The sequence below is a fragment of the Mustela lutreola genome, chromosome 2 (assembly GCF_030435805.1).
Source record: "Mustela lutreola isolate mMusLut2 chromosome 2, mMusLut2.pri, whole genome shotgun sequence".
NCBI lineage: Eukaryota > Metazoa > Chordata > Mammalia > Carnivora > Mustelidae > Mustela > Mustela lutreola.
The window spans coordinates 156,904,607-156,927,459 of NC_081291.1; the positions used below are offsets into that span (position 1 = coordinate 156,904,607).

Here is a 22,853-nt window from a genome sequence, read left to right on the forward strand (position 1 = left end):
GAGCAGACATGGGGTTCCATTGTAGGGCTACATCCCAGGACCCCGAGATCAGAGACCACGAGTTGAAGGCAGACACTCAACTGACTGAGCAACCCAGGCACCCCTATTGTCTGTCTTTTTTATTATAGTCATCTTAGAAGGTGTGAAGTGATAGTTCATTTGGTTTTGATTTGCATTTCCCTAACGGTTAGTGGTTTGAGCATCTTTTAATGGGCTTCTCAGACACTTGTACTTTTTTTCCGGGGGGGATGTTTATAGAGGGTTTTTTTTGGCCAATTTTTAAATTGGGTTACTTGTCTTTTTTGTTTTTGAGTTGTAAGAATTTTTATATATTCTAGAAACAAGTCCCTTAGCAGAGATACGATTTGCAAACATTCTGTGGGTTGTTTCAGGATGTTTTTTATAAAAATCTCATAGAAGAGGAGTATGGATATATGTATGTGTGCATGTGTGTGTTTCTTGAGGTTTAGGACAGAGCTTAGTCTCCAGCCCAGTACATATTCAATAAATACTTATTGAATTCAGTTGAAGTCTTCATAGGTTTTCTGGCAAAGTCTTTGACCATCTGATTTACTCTCCCCTCAACTTGAACTTTCATTCTTAGACTGTAAGAAAATACAAATAAAAAATGAAGAATAGGCACAATTTGGACTGGACATATGCATTTTTTTAAAAAAATCCAAAATGTAAGTGGTCTTTAAACAACAGATTTTAACAAGTCATTTACTCCCTCTGTTCCCTCAGCTGCAAATTGGATGATTACATGATCATCTCGATGCTTGCTTCTACTTTAACACTAAATGTATTTAACAATAATAAGCCAAGACCATTCCTGATGGCATGCTGGGCTCAGATCAAGTCACTTGGAATAATCACTGTGTCTGTCTTGTCTCTGTTATATTACAAGCACAGAGCACTGTGACCTACACATAGCAGGTAATAAATTGAGTGAATAATCCCTGCTAAGCCTACACCTCTCCAAATACACTGGTGACTCCCACATTTGCATCTCTAGCCTGGACTCTTTTCCTGATGGATCCCTTTGCTCATTCAATACTTACATCTGCAGGGCTAACAGAAGTCACAATTGTAATGTGTCAAAAATAGAACACGTGATTCTCCACACCTCCTTAAACTTGCTCTGACTCCCCACCCAACCTCAGGCCTTTTTTTTTCCCCTTCATGCCCAGCATGAAGGCCACTGTGGGCTTGAACTCAAGACCCTGAGAGCAAGACCTGAGTTGAGATTAACAGACTTATAGACTTACCCACCTAGGTGCCCCCACTGGGCTAATTTCAGTAAATGGCACCAAAGAGATGCTCAGGCAAAATGATTAGTAGTCATTCTTAACTGCTCTTCTTCCTTAAAAGTTATTCAATTTGTCAAAAAGCCTTATCAGTTCTACCTTCAAAACATATTCCAAATCCAATGCCTTCTTACCCTCTTCATAGGTTACCACTCTGACCCAAGCCACTATCTTCTCTCCCCTGGATTCCTACAACAGCCTCCTAACTGATGTCCTGGAATCTACTTTACCCACCCTAAACTGCTTTCTTCATGCAAGAGGGCCAGGATGATTCTCAAAAAACTGAAGCCTGATCATACCACTATCCTGTTCAGAACTTTCCAAAGAACCTCAACCATACTCAGAATCAATTCAAAATCCCACCAAAAGCCTAGAAAGCTCAGGTGATCAGGGTTTGTCTTCCTCTCTGGTCTTATATTCTCTTTCTCTCTCTGTCTTGCTAACTCCAGCTTGACCTTATGTTCCTTGAACATGGCCAGCATGCTCTACCTCAGGGCATTTGCACATACTGCTCTTTGCCTGCAACACTGGTTCACCTGAGATTTCAACACGGCTTACTCTCTTGCTTCATTCAGGTCTCTGAATGTCACCACCTCAGGGAGGCTTACCCAATTGCCTTTCTAAAGAAGCCCCCTTTCAACTTATCGTCCCTTTATTCTGCTTTATGTTCAATTCATGGTGTTTAACATTTCCTAAATTACAGTCTGTATTTGTTTACTTCTTGTTTCCCCCACTAGAATGCAAGCTTTATGAGGGCAGACATCTTACCTTAATTTATTGCTTTGTTTATTGCTGCATCCCTAGTGCTGGGTACCATTTCCAGCACATTATAAACATTCAGTAGATGCTGTGGAATGAATAAATAAGGTGATGATATCATATTTCTCATCTGAGAGCAAGCCCTGGGTTTGTGCTTTGGCTATGCAACTTAATAACTCAACAGCCTTGGGCCAATCATTGAATCTCTCTAGGTCCTGGTTTCCTCATCTATAAAAATGAGCTATTAATACCCACTGTGAAGGAGGCTTAGAGATAAAAGTGTCTGGTTCAAGCGCTCACTTCATAGACCTGTCATTACCCATAAAAACAAACACCCCTCTTCATGCATGACTTGGTTGAGGGACAAAGGAGATCATCAAACCTGCTCTCCTAGAACCAGAGTTTACTGATGAAAAATTGCACACTTGGGGCTGAGGAAGAAAATGAATCCATTTCAGTGCGGAAGACTCAGAGCGCTGGGTTTATACACCAGCCATAATAGCTGGGCTTAGATACATAGCTTCCAAATTCAAGTCAAGGAGCTGCTTTGTTCTACGGACAGCAGCAGGGTTGGAGACAATGATTCAAAATGAACTCAGCTTTAGTCTCATCTGGTCCTGTGACCAGACCGCAGGCCACGCCCCATCCAGGGTAGTGATTTCCTCTGCAGCCCTCTGCAAAGAGGCCCTTGGACAGGATGAAATGCCGTGCAGCCCTGGCAGAGGACGAGGCACTGCTACATGTCCTGACATGCAAAGGTCTTTAACACATGAAAATCTCCAGTTGCAGATAAAATATCGCACACAAACACTCACCAAGAACACTCCATACTATGTGTATACAGGTTTCTACAGAAGTACACAAACATACAAAGGCTTCTGGAAGGATGGAAACCATATAGGTTGTGCTCGTTTCTTCCGAGAGGTGGGATGCTGGCTGAAATTGGAAGTAGACGTCAAAGGAGACCAGCTTCATCCAGAATTTATTTTTATGAAGAGAATGTATTACTTCTATTGATGAAAATTAATTTTGAAAGCTGCCCAAACACGATGATGCTAAAACACACATTTAAGTAAAATGAAGGAGTTCACTTTGCCCTAACTAGCAGTTCTCCAATGGGACAGTCACTCCCAGTGGGTGCTTGGTGGCACTTTTTTGGTTGTCAAAAACTCCAGTGCTATTGACATTTATTTCCCCAGGGACGAGGGATTTAACTGCCTGTGTGTGTGACAGAGTCCCACGGCATAACACCATATCTCAGCCCAGATACCAACAGCAGTCCTAGTGAGAAACACTACCCAAAAGCTGGGGTTTGTTGTACTTATAAATTTATCTGTGACCTCCTACCAAGAATTTTCTGTCTTTGGGGCATATGGGTGGCTCAGGCAGTTAAGCAGCTACCTTAGGCTCAGGTCATGACCTGGGCCCCGCATCAGCACTCTCCCTCTCAAATAAATAAATAAATAAACAAAATCTTTTTTTTTTTTTTTTTTTAAGATTTTACTTATTTATTTGACAGACAGAGATCACAGGTAGGCAGAGAGGCAGGCAGAGAGAGAGGAGGAAGCAGGCTCCCTGCTGAGCAGAGAGCCCGACGACGTGGGGCTCGATCCCAGGACCCCGGGATCATGACCTGAGCCGAAGGCAGAGGCTTTAACCCCTGAGCCACCCAGGCGCCCCCAAAATCTTTTTTTAAAAAGGGAATTTTCAGGGCACCTGGGTGGCTCAGTGGGTTGAGGCATCTGCCTTCGGCTCAGGTCATGATCCCAGGGTCCTGGGATCGAGCCCTGCATCGGGTTCTCTGCTCCACAGGGAGCCTGCTTCCTCCTCTTTCTGCCTGCCTCTCTGCCTACTTGTGATCTTTGTCTGTTGAATAAATAAATAAAATCTTTAAAAAGGGGGGGGGGGATTTTCTGTCTTTGATTTGAGCTACTGAGATGTCCAGCCCATGTTCCATCTGGATATACAGGACAGTAAATTTTATAATCAATGGTCAAGCAAAGTAAGTTGAAAGCATGCCAGTCGCTGTGTCTGGGAAGCACAAGGGGGTTGGTCTTTATACCTCCCATCTAGAGTATGTGAGTATTTCTGAGAATAAGGGTTGTCCAGGCACCAGCCACTTTGTACTTTGTACTAAGATTTTCAGACAAATGTCCCATTGGTCAGCAGTCAGGCAAGGGCAGGGAGACCTTATGGGCAAGTTGGGAAGGCCCCTTTACCCAAGATTCCCACACAAGATGGTCTACCTTCAGACCATCTGCCTTTGGGAAGCAGCTTTCAGCCTACAGAAATAGTGACAGAATGGTGATGATAGGCAAAACAGAAAGTGCTATCATTTCTCCCATCAATTCCATACTCTTGGACATTATCCTGATGCATGCATTCAACAAATACTTATGGAGCAACCACTATATGTCAAGACTGGGCTTGGTGCTGAGATGTACAGAGAAGGAGACAGGTTGGAAAGACGTAATAAACAGATCCACATCAAATCTTTTTTTTTTTTTAAAGATTCTATTCATTTACTTGACAGACAGAGAGAGATCATAGTAGGCAGAGAGGCAGGGGGAGAGAGGAGGAAGCAGGCTCCCCGCTGCGCAGAGCCAGACTCCGGCTTGATCCCAGCACCCGGGGATCATGGCCTGAGCCAAAGGCAGAGTCTTTAACCCACTGAGCCACCCAGGCGCCCCAATCTGATCATTTTAAATAGTGTTTTAAATAGTGTTAACTGTTGGGATGGAACAGGAGGAATGCGGAATGCGGTTGATAGTTACTAGAAGCGGGGGTGGGGGGGGTGGGGGGGTGGTGTCAACATAACAACGGAGCTCAGCGGAGGCCAGACTCAGGAGGCGGGCTAGGGGAAGAGGATGGGGATGGTTCTGGGGGCCACCGTGGAAGGCTTACGCCTGTGCAGCTGTTCCCGTCTCTTCCACCCCAGCCAGGGCAACAGGCCCTCGGGGATAGCAGATGTGCTCCAGGTCCCATGGGTCGCCAGGGCTCCTGAGCAGATAAAATTATCACAAGTAACATTCATGCTGCTGTTGATTTTGTTTTCCAGCTGTCTCCACCCAAGATTTCACCTGTATCCGAGGAAGCTGATTCCATGTGTTTCAGAGGTGTAGGGGTACATTGGTGGATCACTGGAATGTGCTTTCAAAGTTATTGTTACTTAAAAACACTTGCTTGGCACTCACGTTGTGTCAGGCACTGCTGTAAGCACTTTGCAAATGTTAAGTCATTTTGTCCTTACAGGAAACCTACATGCCAAGTGCTGAGGTATTACTATCCTCTGTTCTGCCAATCACTGCCCTTTCCCATCAGGTGCAGTGTGGTCTGCTGCTGGAAACATCAGCATCGGGTGGGGATAAGGCAGCAGCAGCCATGGGGTCAGAAAGGCAGACCTTTGACTGCCCACCAGCTACTGAATCAGACTCTGTTCTCTCCAGGTGATCCTTATGGATGGCCAAGTTCAAAACCATTGATCCAGTCCATTTTTTTCATTTCTAGGGAGATGATCTAAGGATGAGACTTCCTGATTAGCTAATCCTTCAAAATCAGATGAGTGTTCATTTTTACGCACGCTTTTTCCTCCTCAGTTAAAGTTCATTTCTCAGGTAGAGGAACCATGCACAACAGGGTTAGAATCAACCAGTAAACAACATGAAAGCAGGACATAGTATGTGCAAAGGGCTGGGTTTGGTGGTGCCGGGGGGGGGGGGGGGGGGTTGGGGAAAGTAGATCAGAGAAGCTGCAAACAACAAGACATTGTCCCTCCCGGGAGGAGAACCTTATCCCCATGTGGAGAAAAGATACATAAATGTCAAAAAAGATACACAAATGTTTGGGCAGACAGACAGAGGTACTGTATTTTTACAGTGACATCTTATCCCACAAACAACTGAGAAGTCATCAATTTAACTGTACATCTCTGAGAGAAAGTCAAGAAGCAAGAGAGAGGGAAGGAAGGGAAGGGAGAGAGGGAGAGGATGAGAGAGAAAGAGATTGAGGAAGGAAGGAAGTGAGGAGGGAAGGAAGGGGGGAAAGGAGAGAGGAAAGGGGGAGGAGAAGAAAGGGGCAGGACAGGGAGAAGATTTAATGTTGGGGGGTATTCCCCCCACATTCCTCCAATGAGATGTCTCAGAGGCAACCTGCATTTCCCTGGGAGTCCTCAGCTACCACCTGCTTCTCAGCCAAGAAACGCGGCCCGCTCCCATGCTAGAGGGAAAACTGACTGTGTAGGGCTTACTGAGAGACATAGGTGTCCCATACTTTATTGGGTGATTTAAAGGATTTTCAAGAGACATTTTTTATTAAATATGTTTTCATCTTTGTGCTGACTTCAAACACTACCCTCTACTTAAGAGGTAACTGGACTCTGTGTGAAGGCCTCATATTTTCTGACTTTCTCTGTTGTCAAAACTGAGAAAGAAATTGGCCAACCAGACCCCATCCAAGGCTGCCAAGTCCACACTGAGGGGAGGAGACAAGGTTGCTGCCTCCAGAGGAAGCAAGAGCATCACAATCTCTGATGGCATCTGTCATTGATAATTCCTGCCCGCATTGTCACTGAGCTTGCACAGTATAAACATGTGCTCACACCCCCCGCAAAGTACAGTGCCAGGTGTATCTGTGTCCATGAGAGGGTGCAAGGCGAGGGGTCACCGCAACCCCAGTTCCTCTTTCCCCACCCACATGTTTCTTGTCCTGGAAAGCCGAGGCCCTCGTACTTGGCTTCTTGTGGCCAACCTCTCCTGTTGGTGCTGCTTGACCCTGTTGTGACCTCTGCATGGATCAGGCAGAGTGGACCACTCAGCACAGGCTGGACCCAGTTACCTCCAGGGTCTCCCTCTTCTAAACACAATCCGAGGGGTGCCCAGTCCTGCGGTCAGGTGGTAGCAGTCTCTGGTACTGGAAGGATCTGTAGATTTGGGGCTGGTAGCCATCTCAAGCACACAGGAACAGGCAAGAAACACAGGGACGAGGTGGCCTGAAGTGAGCAACCAACCAGGTGAGCAATCTCCCCCTTCAGGCTTTTTGTGCCCAGTTGCACCTGACACACCATCCTAGGGGTCCTTTACCTAGGTCTTTACTGCACCCCATCCCCCTTTTATTGAGCTGATGGGCCTTGGGTTGTCTTCTGTGTACAAATGAAGCTTTGCTGGCCTGGGCTTTATACTGTCCTCCTGGGGCTCTGAAGGCCCCCCCTAGAGCAGATAGGTCTTCTACCCACTTTGATACCTCACTGGAGAGCTTCAATCACTTGTGACATTCTGTGATCCCCAAAATGCAAACTTCTAGAATTTAGATGGTCTTGGCAAGCTCACTTGTCTAATTAAATCCCTTTCTGTAGGATGGACATTTTTTTCTTGGTACTATGTAAAATGCCCATTCTTTGGGCGAAATTCTTCCTTTTCTGATGGTTTCTCAGGGCTACCATCACCCTTTCCAATGGTGAGCATGAACTTTCCCTACTGTTTAGCACATTCGGAAAAGATGTAACAGTGCGCCCCAGGGCTTTCAACATTTTAGCACTGGGTTTTTTCCTTTTTCAAATTAATGTTATTTGAGGCAATAGAGAAGAGATACAACCCCGGCCGCCTCTGGGTTTCTTCTCTCTATACCCTTCCCAGACTCCTAGCTGCAGGCTCCTGCAGAACCTGAGGGCTCTGGGAACAAACTTTTGGCGCAATGATCAGGGTGGCTGATTGTTCATCCTTATCTTGGGCAAACATCGAGGAGCATCCATTACATAGTAAAGACATCCTAGGGCCTGTCCCAGGGTCTGGAAATGTCCCAGAAATACAGTGGCGTGAAAGATACCTCCCCAACACAAAGGAGAAACTGGGCAAATGAAATGCTAACAGCCTTCAAATAGAGTGTGTGCCAAGTACAAGGGTGTCAACCAGTACAGTTAGGACTGGAGAAGAGGTCAGGGCTAGAACAGTGGGGGGCAGGCCACACGGAACAGCAGAGGGGCTTCAGCAGGATTTTGAGAGATTTACTTAAGAAGAGAATGTAAAATCTGAGGGGTGGGGTTGGCAGGGTACATCCAGACTAGGGGAGAAGCACAAACAAGGGTGGAAGTGTCTGTCATAGGAAGTGGTTAGCTGAAGAATTCGGTTGGATGACAGGGCATTCCCAACGGGAAGAAGGGAAGGGGCCAGAATTTGAATAACAGGCTAGGAAAATTCAACTCATTTTGGAGACCATCAAGAGGCCTGAGTGATTCAACTTAGAATTTAAAAAAACATTAGGAAAAAGAAAAACAAGATAAGAGCAGAAAGCAGACATCAAGCAGCTCAGAGGCGGTGTCTGACATAGGTCTGCAGGAAAGACAAGGGTCAGCGAAGGGAACCCGCGATGACACATTTCCCTACCACTTAACCTCCCCCGCAACCCCTGCAAAAGGGTCAGAAGTCTTTGAGACCAGGAAAGGCAAGCTGCATTATCTTCTACTTATTCATCAGGCATCAAGAACCACTTGACTCATTTGAAGTCATCCCCCTGAGGACTCTGGGGGTCCTGATTCATCAGCCTTCCCAGAAGAATCCTCTCCAGCAAGAACGCATGATCACGAGACACTTGCTCAGTGGCTGGTGAAAGCAGTCTACAATTAGCTCAGGGCTTCTCAGGCCTTTCTCCTGCCTGAATCCAGGGAAGGGAAAAACCCCAAGTTACTCCCAGCCTCAGCTTACCACAGCACATTTACCAAAGGAATGTGGAGGGAGACGCATCGCCTGAGAGGGAAACTGTTCCAAAATCATTACGGGGCAACACACACACACACACACACACACACACACACACACACACACACAGGCATACCGGTCATCCTTAGAGAAGGTGTGAATATCAAAGAAGGTGTGAATGCAGTCACTCCTGGAGAAGGTGGTAAAGGTGAGGTTTGTACTTGGTCTGCCCTGAAGGAAGGCCTAATACTACAAACTTCCATGGGGAAGACAGTATAAAGATAGTCCCTCACCAGACACTGACTGATGGTGAACCATCTGGGCTAACCAGGTGTCTCTGTCTGTCTGCTACATAATATAGAATTCAGGGACAGGGGAAGGGCATGTTATGGGAGGGAAATAGGCCATAAAGAGTCCGAGTGTCTTCCTCAAGGGCCCTGGACAAGGCAGTGCATGGCTCCCCCTGTCATCCAGAGGCAGTGTTCTGTCCAACAGTTCCATGGGACGGATGAGAATGATATTATCAGAAAAGGGGACAGAGAATAGAGAGGACAGCCACTGTCAGTGGAGGAGGATTTCTGGGAGGTTGTGAGGTGGGGGTGTTCCTGAGGCTCTGGGGGTTGAGTGGAGGAGGGGGCACCCATGGTGGTCTTCTAGTCAGGAAAGCCTGTTAGCCACAGTTCAGCTAGTGACTTGCCACTGATGGGAAAGCCAGACCTCCCTGAGGTCACCAGCTGCCGTCAACCCTGGACATGTCCACTTCCCAGCACATCCCCACATATGTGGAGGGGACTCAAACTAACTTCCCAGTGACTGTACTGTCCCCCTTCTGCAATAAACAGACCATCTCCCCTTTACTGATTGTCTCTTCCAACTAGTTTTCTAAAATTTGTAAATAGAATAGCATGTGCCTGATTTTTAAAAATTCAAACAGTAGCAAAGGCTGTCCAATAAAAAGAAAAGCATCAGAGGTTTAAGTATAACTTTCTTGCACTTGACCCATCAGTGTAAAGCAGCTTCGTGTGGCTTCCACTTCTGTAGGCAAGGAAAGTAACCCACTCTGTGTGTCCTGCTTCTACTCTCATCTGTCCCATCCCTAATGCCTGCCCCCCTTCCTGTTGTGGTTACATGGCACCAAGGTTCATAACTTTTATGTTTTGTTCCAGAAACAGAATTGTTAGCGCTTCATCTAGAGCTTGGTTCTTAAAATTAAAAACAAAGAACCAGCATTTATCATATACTAGTTGTGTGATTACTGTCCTGTCCAGAGGCAAGCAGAGACCCGAAGAGAAGAACACGTGCTACTCAAAGGGAAATGAGGTGAACTAAGCTGGGAGGAGGGCTTGGGGAAGGGAAGGAGGTATTAAAGTTATTTCTCCTCAGCATGTTGAAGGCATCTCTCTGACTCCTATTGTTGGGTTGAAGGAGGGGAGGAACAAAATCAGGGGCCTTGTATTCATCTGTATTTTTTGAGTACCAATTATGCGTTAGATACTATGCTAAGCACTTAAGATGCGTACAAAAGCATTTCCCCGCCTTCAAAGAGCTCCAAGGGAGAGGCAGGAAATCAAAGACAGACTAAAAGCTCCAAGGCAGGGTTTTGTTCACTGCTGTAGTTTTAGTAGTTTAGTACTTAGATAAGCCAATTACTGAACGAATGACTGGGTGCAATGCCTGAGTTCAGCACAGTGGAGGCAGTGTGGGTTGGGGGAAGGAAAAGGGATGGGGAGGAGCACCTATAGGACCATGGAAGGAGCCCTGGAGGATGCCTCGTGCTTGAAGACTCAGAGGACTTTTCCAAAGAGAGCTTGAGTTGAATAGTGAAGTGGGAAGAGGATATGGGAAGAAACCGGGGAGAGGGGATCCCCAGTAGTATAGCAGAACCAGGAGGTGAGCTTGGGAAGTGGCCGATGAGATGAAATGACAGGAGGACCCAATCTACAAGGACTTGTGTGCTGGGCTGACTACCTGGGCTTTATTCTGGGGCGCTGGGGATTCTGGGAGGGCTGTCAGCAGGACAGCAGCATGGTCAGCTCTGTGATTTAGAGACACCTCTGTGTGGGCAGGGACAGGGGTGGATGGGGCTGCAGATGCGAGTTCAGCCAGGGGACAGGCTGTCTCTGGCATACAGCATGCTGAGAAACTGGACCAAGGCTCTGAGGGTGGAGGAAAGGGCTCAGCTCAGAGAAACATTAAGGAGGTAGAAACTGGTCAGTTTGGAAACTGATGGGCTTTGTGGGAGAGCTCAGACAGAGTGAGCTCCTGATGTGAGTGGCTGATGGGGTAGTGGCATCATTCGCAAAAAGGAGGATTAAAAGAAGGGCTCAGCAATTTCTAGGAGTGCTGCAGACTGCTGTGTGTTGTGCATGTGGGACATCTAAGTGGGGACGTCCTTATGTGGATCTACTTATACATCAGAGAATTATTGGCAAGTAAGTGGTATATAAAGCCAAGGACAGAGAAATGTAGGATACTACGTACATGAAAGTTTATGGGAAATGCCACCTTTAAGGATGAACAGACCCAGAGAAGTCCCTTAAGGAGACTGGGAGGAGAGAGGGTATCACTCTTCCAGTGTAGGGTCGTGTGTGAATAAATAAAATAAAGGAATGAAGTCTGTATATTAAATTATTTATCCCTGCTTTTCCTTCTTGAAGTAACTTAAGCACTAGCCTGTACATTAAGAATCTGTTCCCATTAATCATAGAGCAACAGCCGTCAGAAGCACAGCCTAACTCTGGATGTGGTTAGAAAGTTTCCCTAGGATTTTCAAAAAATATTGGAAGTCATGAAGAGTCTCAGTAGTTTTTCAAAGAGTGGTTTCTTTGGAAGTTAGTTTTGTTTGTTTTGCCTTTTTTTTTTAGGGTTTTATTTATTTATTTGACAGACAGATCACAAGTGGGCAGAGAGGCAGGGAGAGACAGAGAGGGGGGAAGCAGGCTGCCCGCTGAGCAGAGAGCCCGATGCGGGGCTTGATCCCAGGACCCCGGGATCATGACCTGAGCTGAAGGCAGAGGCTTCAACCCACTGAGCCACCCAGGTGCCCCTGTTTTGCTTTTTTAATTTAAATTCAATTAGCCAACATATAGTTCATTAGTTTCAGATGCAGAGTTCATAATTCATCAGTTGCATATAACGCCCCCTTCTTTTTTTTTTTTTTTAAAGAATTTATTTATTTATTTGACAGAGACAGATCACAAGTAGGCAGAGAGGCAGGCAGAGAGAGAGGAGGAAGCAGGCTCCCTGCTGAGCAGAGAGCCCGATGCGGGACTCGATCCCAGGACCCTGGGATCATGACCTGAGCCGAAGGCAGTGGCCTAACCCACTGAGCCACCCAGGCGCCCAGCGCCCCCTTCTTTTAAAAGATTTTATGTATTTATTTGACAGAGAGACACAGCGAGAGAGGCAGCACAAGCAGGGGAAGTGGGAGAGCAAGAAGCAGGCTTCCTGCTGAGCAGGGAGCCTGATGTGGGGCTCAATCCCAGGACCCTAGGATCATAACTTGAGCCAAAGGCAGACACTTAACAACTGAGCCACACAGGTGCCCCAACACTTTTTTTTTAAAGTAAACTTTTCATTTTAGTTTTAGGTTTGGAGGAAAGTTGAGAAGATAGTAGAGAGAATTCTCATAAACCCAACACTCAACTTTCCCCTATTGGTAACGCCTTACATTAGTGTGGTTTGCTTGCCCTAACCAGTGAATCAATACTGATACTGTTTCTAACTAAAGTCTATACTCGGATTTCCTTGGTTTTTAAGTAACGTCTCTTTGTTGTTGCTGTTCTAGGAAAGTATCCAGGATTAGCACATTACACTTAGTTGTCACATCTCCTGATGTTCCCCTGGGTTGTAATAGTCTCTTACACTTTTCTTGTTTTTGAGGACTTTGATAGTTTTGAGGAATGTTGGTCATTATTTATAGAACTGCTCTCAATTTGGGTTTGTCTGCTGTTTTTCTTACGATTAAATTGGGGTTATGGGGACACCTGGGTGGCTCAGTATCTGCCTTTGGCTCAGGTCACGATCCAGGGTCCTGCGATCCAGTCCCTCATTGGCCTCCCTGCTCAGTGGAAAGCCTGCTTCTCACTCTCCCCCTCCCCCTGCTTGTGTTCTCTCTCTCGCTGTGTCTCTCTCTGTCAAACAAATAAAATCTTTAAAAAATAAAAATAAAAAATAAAAAAAAATAAACTGGGGTTATGTGTTTTGGGGAGGAAGACAACAGAGTTTGTAAAGTGCCATTTTCATCACATCATATCAAGGTACGTACTTGACGTGAGCTATCACTGTCGATGCTGACTTGCTCACCTGGTCCAAGTTGTGTTTTTCAGGTTTCTCTTCTGTAAAGTTAGTCCTTGCCTCCCTAACAAACTGTACTCTTTGGAATGAAGTCAATATGTACATCCTACACTTAAGGGTAGGAAAATTATGATCCCCCTTTTTGAAAGGAGCAGGCAGTTAACTTTTTAAATTCTTATCTTGCCTTTTCATTTGAAGGAAATTTCTCTCCAGCTTCCTTTTCTGCCTTTCAGATACTTTTTTTTTTTTTTTTAAAGATTTTATTTACTTATTTGAGAGAGAGAAAGAGTGCATACAGTTGGGGTGAAGGGCAGAGAGAGAAGCAGAGTTCCTGCCCAACAGGGAGCTGGGGACTTGATCCTGGGACCCTGGGATCTGACCTGAGCTGAAGGCAGGAGGCTTAACTAACATTATACCTCTCCTCCCACCCCCGACTGAGCCACCCAGGCATCCTCAGATGCTCTTTTAAGAACACATAGACCTGGGACACTTGGATGGCTCAGTAGGTTAAAGCCTCTGCCTTCGGCTCAGGTCATGATCTCAGGATCCTGGGACCTCAAGATCCTGGGATCTCAGGATCCTGGGATCGAGCACCGCACCACCGGGATCCCTGCTCAGTGGGGATCCTCTGAGGAGGATCCTCAGGCAGATCCTCTCTGTCTCTGCCTGCCTCTCTGCCTACCTGTGATCTCTGTCTGTCAAATAAATAAATAAAATCTTAAAAAAAAAAAAAAAAAAGAGCACATAGACCTATCAAACCATGGAGCCTGACTTTAAAGGGATCTTTTATGGGATTTAACATTTCTTAATGTATCTAAACACATGCAATCTCAAAATACCACATGGCCAGATTTTATTTTATTTTTTTAAGATTTATTTATTTCTGGGGCGCCTGGGTGGCTCAGTGGGTTTAAAGCCTCTGCCTTCGGTTCCGGTAATGATCCTGGAGTCCTGGGATTGAGCCCCACATCGGGCTCTGCTCCGCGTGGAGCCTGCTTCCCCCTCTCTCTCTGCCTGCCTTTCTGCCTACTTGTGATCTCTGTCAAGAAAATAAATAAATTCTTAAAAAAAAAAAAAAGACTTATTTATTTCCTTTGGGGGAGGGCAGGGAAGAGCAAAGAGTGAGAGAGACAGAAAATCTCAAGCAGTTTCCCCACTGAATGCAGAACTCAGAAGGGGTGTGACTCAGGGCTCCATCCCACAACCCTGAGATCCTAACCTGAGCCAAATCAAGAGCCAGATATTCAACCAACTGAGACCCCCAGGAACCCCCACATGACCAGATTTTAAAATGCAAGTAGTGACTCCCTTCCAGGTAGGCACTGGTTTACTACTGCCTCTGGCATGATGATTCCCTTTGAAGCAAGCCCAGAATGATGACTTATACAGGGCTCATCCCTTGTCCACCCTGCTGGTGTTCTGTATGAGGCTGCTTTAACTTAAGTCAGGAATGAGTGAAAAACCCCTCAACAAGAGAGAAGAATCAGAAAGGAAGTACTTGAGAGGACTGATGTGTCCTTGTACTGTACAGATAAATAATCTCCTACTTTGCTACAATAATAGCATCTCTTCTATAAACCAAGAATATCATGGCAAAGCCACATAACACGATCAGAGATTGCATCCCTAAAAAAAAGGCAAAGAATTTCACAACAAGGAAAGATTATTTAAAGACATAGAGAAACTCCACCAAGAATAATATAATGTGAATTAGGAAACATGGCACATGTATCTCAGCATAATAAATTTTTATAACTTAATAAAAAGTTATTGAGCTCTGGTAAGATAAGGCCCAAACCTGCTGCTTTGGTTTTCTCCTGTGACTGTGTCCTGCTGCCCTCTTGGGGCCTCACCACAGGGTAAGGAAGAGCAAGGAAGTGACACAAACTGTTTTTCTCGCACTCTTTTTTCTATCCTTATTGCCTGGACTTTGAAGTTCAGTGTCATGTAAATATTAACTCACTTCTTAAATAAAGAAAGCCTCAAAGAACAAACTGTAATCTGAGCATATGATTTACGCCAATATTTTCCCATGAGCTCTAAGGATTCGGATTTCTTCCCTACCAATAGGTCTCTATTTCACAGAATTAGTTTGATCACTGGCTAAAGTTTGGGACTTACTGAACTCTTACTAATCAGTTTCACAGGGGAAATTTATTGCATGTGTAAAGCCTGGATCATATTATTATAACTTTGGGAACAACCAACAGCATTAAGATGGTGGGTTTGGTTTCTTTTTTAAAAAATTTCTTGTTTTTGCTAGTCACATTACCCATAGTTTTCTTTTCTAATGCAATTGTGTTGATCACAATGGTCTAAGTAATTCCAGGGAAACCTTCAAACCAAATTAGACACCTCACTGACACAATCTTTGCAGAGGTGGTCAAGAGAAAGTTTCTTTGAATTTGTCTTAGAGAAGTTTTTAGATTTTCTTCCAGGTTATATTTTATTTTCCCAAATTAAAATAATATAAATTACAGTGGCTTTTTCTAATATTGAGAGCTTTAATGTACATTGCTATTTGAATTGCTGAAGAAATAGTCCCTTACTTATGAGATTTTGATTTTATAAAAATTCCACGTTTTAATTACCCCACTCTCCCCCTGTCATGGTGTGTTCTTCTGCAGGGTACATCTCATGTAGAGTTGGCTTGCTGGACCTGAACTGTGTAGCCAGTATGAGCTCAAGCAAATAAAGACTGATATTTTTTAAAAAAAAATGCCAGTTTCCTTAATCTCTTTTTTTTTCCTCCTGCAGTGTGATGTTTCTCCTTGACACCTAATTAAATGCTTTTGAGCATTTGCTGAATTACTGCGTGGTTAAGCCCCCTCAACAGCAGGAAGCTTAGATATTTGTAAATTTCCTCCACACACCATTTCTCATTAGTTAACCTTTTCTAAATAGTAAGCCAACCACTTGTAGTCAATTCTATCACTCCATGATTAGCCTGCATTTATCTGTACATAACACTGTTGGTGGTTTTTATTTGTTTTGAGGATTGGCATAGACAAAACAAATGGCTGTTATGTTACAGAGTTTTGAATTTATCCTAAACTATGATCACTGCTGTTACCTTAATGCTTAAGCTCCAAAGAATACGTTTGTTGTTATTCTGGCTGTTAATATTACTTTATCTTTATAAATACATCCCTCATTTTGCAAAATGACTTAATTTGTTTTATTGATTCTAGGTATCAGTGGTAGTGTACCTAATAAGCTTTGGAAACACAACTGTTATCACATTATTTCTGAATAATACATTAACATTTGTTCTATTTGTGCCCATTCTCCAATCCCTTCTCTCTCTCTTTCCCTCTTTCCCTCCTACTGTCCTTTCCTGTTTGCACCAAACATTTATTGAACATCTACATATCAGGCACTATGCTAGATGTTGGGGAGTCAATGACGGATGAACTCTTGGTTTCCCATGAAGCTTATTCTCTCAATTTAAAATCTTTCCTTCCTGTTTATTCCAAAGATTATATGGGAAAAATACACTTACGAAATTCACGGGAAAGCGAGCAGACACGGACTGCTTTCACTGAACTGGAAAAAAGCACGTCACTCACCTTTAGCTGCTGCAGTTATCTTCCTTTCCTGTGGGCTCTGGCTATCTCAGCAATCCTTCTTTTCCCCCAAGAACTGGCTCCCGGGAGGGCATTCTTCCTCCTCTAGCAAAAATAACTCTGGGTGGGAATATTAGGATGGACACCAGTTGGACAAGGCACAGAGCAGCTGGAGAGTCCTCCTAGAAGACTCAGATGCTCACGCTCGTCTGGTGTGGCAGCTTGAGGCCTCTGGTAGAGAGCTCCTGTAGGAAACCACAAATGCACAGGAAATTGAGGAAAATCAGATAAAGACAAACCATTAAATGACATATGTACAGAGAGGAAACAGTTAAGAATTAACCCAAATTAATTTAAGGCTATAAGAACAAGTGGTGCAACGGTTTAGTTAATCAGTAGCTAGTTTCCAAAGCTAGGATATTTGAGCCAAATGACTAAGGACCTTCAGAACTATAAGGGGGCAGGTGGTTGGAGAAATGGATCTACCACAGAGAGAGTCACCGACAGCTGTGGAAAGCAGAAGTAGGCGCTGCATAGTGGACCAACGTTGGTTCATGCATACATCCATCTACCTACACCACACATGTATTGATCCATTCAGCAAATGCTTGTTGGGTGCCACTGTCCTAGGGGTGGTGTTGAGGATAGAGCAGTAAGCATGCCCTCAGGGACCTTAATATTCAGAAGCATGCACGAGGCACACTGCTATCTGGATCTGAGAGATCAAGTTATAGACAATGCTGCCAATAGCTGGTTTATAAACGGTAGTAGTTTTGTTTGTTTGTTTTTTAAGATTTCATTTATTTATTTGACAGAGAAATCACAAGTAGGCAGGCAGAGAGAGAGGGGGAAGCAGGCTCACTGCTGAGCAGAGAGACTGATTCGGGGCTTGATCCCAGGACCCTGAGATCATAACCTGAGCTGAAGGCAGAGGCTTAACCCACTGAGCCACCCAGGTGCCCCCAGATGGTAGTAGTTTTATAGAAGGACAGGAAAGGCTGGCTATGCAATTGTTAGTTTAATGAAAACTACTGAAGCCACTTCATTACCGACCAATAATTCAGCTCCAAAGGCAAAACTGATAGCTCTCACTCAAGGTCTCTGGTTAGCGAAAGGCCTAAGAGTCAGTATAAATACAGATACAAAATATGTCTTCCTTGTTACTCATACGCATGGTGCCACCTGGAAGGAGAAAAGGATATTAACCAGTCATAATTCCCCTATTAAATACGGACCCGAAATCATAACTCTATCACAGGCGTTCATCTCTCTGAAGAAGTTGCTGTGATCTATCTTAGAGGACATCACAAGGGAAAAAAAATTAGAACCTAAAGGAAATAATTTAGACAATGGGGCAGCAAAATTGTCTGCTCCAACTAGCTATGTGTCTTATACCAGTGCTTAAATCCCTTAAGCACTGTTGTTCCCACTTTTACTATGGAGGAGAACAATGGGGCGCTTGGGGAAGGATATACTAAAAATGCCAAGGGATGGTATAAAAATGATAATGGAGAAATCTTTGGCCCTAAGGAAAAACAAAAGAAATTAGCAACAGGTCTGCACCAGGCTACTCATATGGGAAGAGAAACTTTATGGAATTTCACCAAACACTTATTTGATGGAATAGGAATTAGAGCCATCTTACAAAAGGCACATAAATCTTGTGCAATACATGCCCGGGTTAACCCTGAAGATGCACTCTGACCACCCCCTCTTTTAACACCTGTCCAAAGATGAGGAACATATCCCGGGGAAGACCGGCAAATTGATTTCACACAAATGCACCTTACAAGGATATAAATATTTATTCGTCTAGATAGTTACTTCTACTGGATGGGTGGAAGCCTTCCCATGTAAGACAGAAAAGACTACTGAAGTAACAAAGACTTTATTAAGGGAAATCATCCCTGGGTGTGGGTTCCTTCAATCTCTTCAAAGTGATAATGGCTCCTCTTTACAGTGCAAATAACTCAACAGGCAGCCCAAACCCTTAAAATTAAATATTTTGTATATCCAGCCTGACATCTTCAATCATCAGGCAAAGTTGAAAAGGCCAATCATAATTTATTTTTTTAAAAGATTTATTTATTTTAGAGAGAGCAGGGGCAGGGCAGAAGGAGACAGAGGAGAAAGAGAGAAGCCCACTCCCCACTGAACATAGAGCCTGAAGTGTGTCTCCATCTCATGACCCTGAGATCATGACCTCAGCCAAAATCAAAATCGGAAGCTTAACCGACTACACCACCTAGGTGCCCAAGGCTAACCATAATTTAAAAAGACCTCTCACTAAGATAAGCATAGAAACACAAGAAAACTGAGTAACTTTTTACCAATAGGTGTCTTAAGCATAAGAATCACCCCACAGGAAAGATTAGGGGTAAACCCTTTTGAATTAATATATGGTAGGCCCTTCCTTAACTATTAATTTAACCTCGAACCCAGATTATAATAATCTGTTACATTTTTCATTAGAAGCTGGATTAATCCATAAAACTCTTAACAAATATGCCAATAAGGTACAGCCAAAACTGGACCCAAAGGAAATTCAAAATCCTCTGCAAGTAAACCCCAAATAACTAGATTATTTAAAATATTGGAAGGCAAACTATTCAGGAAAACTAATTCCTAAATGGGAAGGACCTTACAGGATCATATTAAGCACTCCCACTATGGCAGTCTACAAGGTCACTTGACATGGAGTCTTATTTCTAGAATTAAATTTATATCCCCTTCAACAAAGATGACAATGAACTGGACAATGTGTCCTCATATTCCTGTGACCAGCAAAAGAGCTCAAATTCCTCTCAAACAAGGAGATAAGAAAAAAACAAAGGTCTTTTTTTTTTTTTTTTTTTTTTACTTGCTATCTCCACACCATAACCAAGTGGTGAGTATTTTCTAAAATGGGTACAATGTTGGACTGAGCTACAAACCAATCTTCATGCTGAATTTGTGGCTTATGGTCCATATCAAGCACTTCAGGCCTCTGTTGGTGGGTTTTTCCATTACAAAGTACAGACTGGCCTTATTTACATCAATACATAGCCAATATGATACATCACCCCAATACTAGCACATATAGGGATATTTCTATTACTGAAAAGGATGTTTCTTCCCGACCTATGGTAAATGTTACATGTGAGTCTCCAGGCCGTAAGAGGCCTTTCTCTTATCCTCAGACTACCAAAATTTTAACTGAATATGTGAATCTACAGATTGGGGCTTACAACAATGAATTCCCCAACTACTAGTCTTTCCTATTGATAAACCAGGAAGGATTATATCCAATATGGAATGAATATATGTGGCTTACTCCCACAGTAGGACAACTAAGCCAAAAGGCCCTTCCATGCTGGGAACAGAAAGAACCATATCCTTGATTTATGCCCAATGGTACTCACCAAATCAGATGGCTCTTTCCAGAAGCCTGTGACCATACCATTACTTTATAGGCAACTGGTTTGCTATTAGACAAGGTGACCAGGCTTCACACATCTAGCACCTAATGAAACACAATGGTTATGTGGGCCAAATTTAAGGCCATGGCTTCCGCCACGCTGGACTGGAAGATATACTGTAGGTTATGCCCAAATGCATGGGCATTGCATTACAAGTATCACAAGTTCAGCTAATCTTCCATAACTAAAACAATGATGGACAAGATCTGTGTTCCATTGGCATGACCATTTGATGTGTACTGTTCTTCCATCAGTAGGTTTAGAAGATGTCATTTAGCACATGGAGGTCCCTGATAAATCTACAATTAAGGCCTTAAATGACTCTTGAAATAGGATTATGGTATTAAACACTGAAATAACTCAAGTGTGTAAAGCAGTTCTACAAAACAGAATGACATTAGATGTTGTAACAGCAGCACAAGGAGGAACATATTGCATGATTAAAGTGGAATGTTGCCTCTGCATTCAAGATTATGACCAAAATGTAATAAGATTACTTACTGGCATGAATAATCAAATTGGTGCTCTTAAAGACCTTACATTGCCACTTAAGGACTGGCTACATTCCTGGTCAGGAGGGGGGACTAAGGCTCACATTAAAGGGTCTTCTCATTGCTTTTCTTATTTTCATTATAATAATCCTAATGTGTTTTGTCACTTTGTTCTCTATTGTTGAAATATATGCAAGCAATTCCTGACTCCTTTGCCCAGCTGGCAGATGATCCATACTACTTGAAACAAATATTTCCCAATGTCTTCTGGGGACTCTATAGCAATGGCCTTCCACAGCAGTTACTTGTAGGGACAGATAGTTAGCAATTTTGGTCCATAGGTAAGGACATCTCTACAACTCCTGTGAGCTTGAAGAAGTCACAGAAGATGAGGCCTTCACCCTTCAACAACCCTAAAGATTTAAGGACGGCACACTGGTCAGGGGGGATAAGGGATAAAAGCAGAAAAAACATTCACTTTTGGCTCAAAAGGCTGGCCTATAGGCTGCATCCTTCCAATAAGGGTCACATATGTGCTGGTTGCTACATTCTTAAAAGGTCTCATGACTATCTGTGTATCTCACTGATTGTTAATATTGAACTGAAAGATAAGCACCAGAGAAATTTTGCAAAAGGTAGTTTTATGAGTAGAAATTCGAAGAAAACATTTATAATCTAATACTCCCTGCACCCCCACTCCCAGCACTAAGTATACAAACACCAGCTTCATACAGCAAAAAATGAAGTACTTTCTGCCCATGGGTCCTGTCCCTTTGTTACTTAAATAAAATTACTAAGTTGCATCATACAAAGTCTCAAGAATTCTTTCTTGGGGCGCCTGGGTGGCTCAGTGGGTTAAGCTGCTGCCTTCGGCTCAGGTCATGTTCTCAGGGTCCTGGGATCGAGTCCCGTGTCGGGCTCTCTGCTCAGCAAGGAGCCTGCTTCCTCCTCTCTCTCTCTCTCTCTCTCTCTCTGCCTGCCTCTTTGCCTACTTGTAATCTCTGTCTGTCAAATAAAATAAATAAAAAATCTTTAAAAAAAAAAAAAGCTTTATTTAAAAAAAAAAAAAGAATTCTTTCTTGACCCTTGTGTTTGAAGACTCTGTTAACACACCTACGAACTTTTAAGGCCCTGCAAGAGCAAGCTCCACTTTTCCGGAACAAAAAGTAAATAGATGTGTGGGAGTGCAGCAAGGGATTCTTCCATACTCAAAGGAACTGTTTCCAAATAATTCCCAGCAATAGTTAATTGGAGGACTTGAATTAATTTTTCTTTTCCGAGGCCATTGAAGGACCCTGTGTTAGTCTTCTAGGGATGGCATGACAAAAAAACACACACAAGGCTGTCTAAACAACAAGTGTTCATTTTCTCACAGTTCTGGAGGATGTTAATCCAGGATCGAGATACCAGCAAGGGTTGGTGTCCTCTGGGGCCTGTCTCCTTGGTTTGCAGGTGGCTGCCCTCCTGCGGTATCCTTACATGGCCTTTTCTCTGTGTGCAAATCCCTGGTGGGTTTTTGTGTGTGTGTCCAAATTTACTATTCATATAAGGAAGGCAGTCAGATTGGATTAGGGTCCACCTAAAATGGCCTCATTTTAATTTAAACACCTCTTTAAAGGCCCTATCTCCAAATACAGTCATACTTAAATATGACTTTTTAGGGACAAAAATCAGCCCTTTACAGCCCTCTCCCTTTGTTGATTCTTGCTGTCTGGATGCCCTGTGATTCACTGTGTGGAAAACAGCATGAACCACAGAGAGAGCCAGTGACCACAGGGTCCTCTACTTCCTCAAAGAATGCTTGCCTCAAACTAAGAGAGAAGTGGAAGTGTCTTGGGATATGTACCCCTTTACCGATACTTGCCCTCTATTAGAGACCCATCATTCATGCACTCCCAGGATTTAGGGGATTTCCCTGCATTTTCAGGGTGACTAAATTTCTACTTGAAGCAGCTGAAATATCTATTTTGTACCTGAGGATCACTCGAGAAAAGAACACACTGCTCAACATCAGAGGTTTCAGACTCAGGAGTCTTTAAAATCTGAGGTTGCTTTTGGAAACAAACTACAATATGGTAACAGAGCCAAGATGAGAGGAAGTAAAAGAACTCTGCAAGGCACAGCTAGTAGCACTCCGAAAGTCAGTGTTTCCTGTTTGCTAGCAAACCTCATTCTTCCACAGGGGTCTTTTTCCATGTTAGTAAGTGTTGTAATGGCAGTGACTGAGGTCAACTCATTGAAAAGCAGGTGTTTCCATTTTACCTTCCTAATCCCTGCCTGTCCCTCT

At 43.7% G+C, this 22,853-nt stretch overlaps 1 protein-coding gene across 1 annotated transcript in view; it reads right to left on the reverse strand.

Moving 5' to 3' along the window:
- ZBTB38 (zinc finger and BTB domain containing 38) overlaps positions 1-16,810 on the reverse strand; it is a 121,022-nt gene extending 104,212 nt beyond the window's left edge. Inside the window, exon 1 of the mRNA XM_059163917.1 lies at positions 16,621-16,810. The gene's annotated coding sequence lies outside the window, so the exon portion shown is untranslated. The remainder of the gene's footprint in view (positions 1-16,620) is intronic.
- Between the last annotated feature and the right edge of the window lie 6,043 nt (positions 16,811-22,853).